Genomic DNA, 2,044 nt, shown 5'->3' with positions numbered 1-2,044 from the left:
AACTATGATATTCACGTAAGTAATTATTTTTTTTTTAATTTTAATATTTAAAATTTACTTTAACTAAACTTTGATACACAAATCTACATACAATAATGTTAAGTATGTATCTAGGAATGTATGTGCTCTGTTATCTGAACAACCTTAATTAGCTTCTTAATTCTGCTGAAGATTTTGTTTCATTCATAATTAATTATATAATACATGTTCGGCATTGTTTAACTTATCTCAAAAGGTTTTCAGGTACAACTTTTGGACCTACCTATGTTACATTTTCATTCTCCCTTTCTCTTTGGTAGATATTAACATATGCCATTGTTTTTCAGTTGGTGCTGTATATATTATAGGAAAATTTTTAAGTATATTGATATACTGTTGTTTTAGTAATTTTTAACTATTAATCGTAATCATAAATAAAACAGTTTTATTAAGTAGATAATAATTTTTATAAATAATATGAACAAAAAATTTTAGAATTGATCTAATAAAGTAAAAAAAATACTTTATTTTCATTTTATCTCCTAAACTCTAATATTAAAATAACTATCTAATTCTTCTAACAGAATCTTCTTATTTATTGGTAAAGCATTAAAAGGCATAAAAAAGCATTACAAACTATCATCTTCGGCAAGGGAAAAAGTGTTCATGTAAACCTATTTTTATTGGATGGCAAACCCATATTTTAAATATCCACCATTATATTGGATAAATTGTAGGTATTACGAATCGGTGGAAACTCAGGTGCAGTCGACTTCACGTGAAGTTGATAGCTGAGAGTCGTTAAATAAAAATTTAGTCAAATCAGTCAAACTATTTAATAGTTCTCAACTATCAACTTCACGTGAAATCGATTGCACCTGAGTTTCCACGTTACGAGTTATATACATAAACAATTTTAGTGCTCATATACACAATTTGCACAATTGTGTGGAAGCACGTATAGAAAACTATATATAATGCTACAAAAACTTTGTGTCATGCCACATCTTTTGACACAAAATTCCGGTAAACATGACTCATCACCATCCCAAAATACACATATTTTCATTTCTCACGGTGAAAAAATTAGGCTCCTTATATCAAACTATATCTATATCATCACTTTTTTCCTTCTATTTTTGGCTGAGAAAATTTGAGCAACCACTTCCACCAGAAAAAAACACACAATAAAACAGCCACGAAAGTAGGAAATTCAAATAATAAAGTGCGATGCTTTCCTATATGTATATAATTTAGTAATTAATATATTAATTTGTGAAAGTGACCGAAGTATATACAAATAATAAATTATAAATGACTTGATGTCTTACTTACAACCTAAGTTACGGTCTTTAGTTGTGCCGTCTTTCTTGCAACTTTTGACTTCTAACTTGTAAGACTTATTAATTACCTCATCTTCTATTATTACTTATTTTTATTACGGTCTCGCTACGTTACCAATAACATATTTGTCAATTTCTGTCAACTTTTATTTATAATTATATTTTATGAAAGTGTCTTTATGGATGTATTTAATAAAAATGTCTTTTTTATTACTGTGTTTAATAAAAGTGTCTTTATAGATATATTTTTTAGATGTGTCTTTTTATATATGTATTTAAAATATAATAATTAATTATTATTAACAATAAATTAACAGATAATATGTTAGTACCTTATACTTTTCCTTTTTATTATTATACTTTAGGCTTTAAGCCTTTAGAATATAGATAGCATCTCTCACTCACCCATACCCACTTAGAAATTAAAGTTGGCAAATGTATTAATCAACAATCACCCTAAAATTTAAAGCCAATATATAGCTTTGTATGGTAGATTATTAATCCAATTTAGTTGTTATATCTGATTCACACATTAAAATTAAAAGCTATATATAGCATTCAATGTGACCCAAACTAGCTTTAATTTATTATTATGTGACTACGACCATTCTTTATTATGGTCCATCTCTGATTTGTATCGTCACGCAAGCAATGTATATGTATATATATGGAAAGAATTTCAAATGCTCTTTAAAATATCCATATTCTCATCATTTTAAGCG

General features: G+C 26.7%; 1 protein-coding gene across 1 annotated transcript in view; it reads left to right on the top strand.

The window, feature by feature from the left end:
- The window catches only part of LOC107617796 (tetracycline resistance protein, class E), a gene marked incomplete in the record, with an annotated part of 8,007 nt that overhangs the window by 685 nt on the left and 5,278 nt on the right, over positions 1-2,044 (top strand).

The sequence above is a fragment of the Arachis ipaensis genome, chromosome B09, assembly GCF_000816755.2.
Source record: "Arachis ipaensis cultivar K30076 chromosome B09, Araip1.1, whole genome shotgun sequence".
Lineage (NCBI taxonomy): Eukaryota > Viridiplantae > Streptophyta > Magnoliopsida > Fabales > Fabaceae > Arachis > Arachis ipaensis.
Note: the sequence above shows the minus strand (reverse complement) of the source record. Positions and strands in the feature narration are given on the sequence as shown.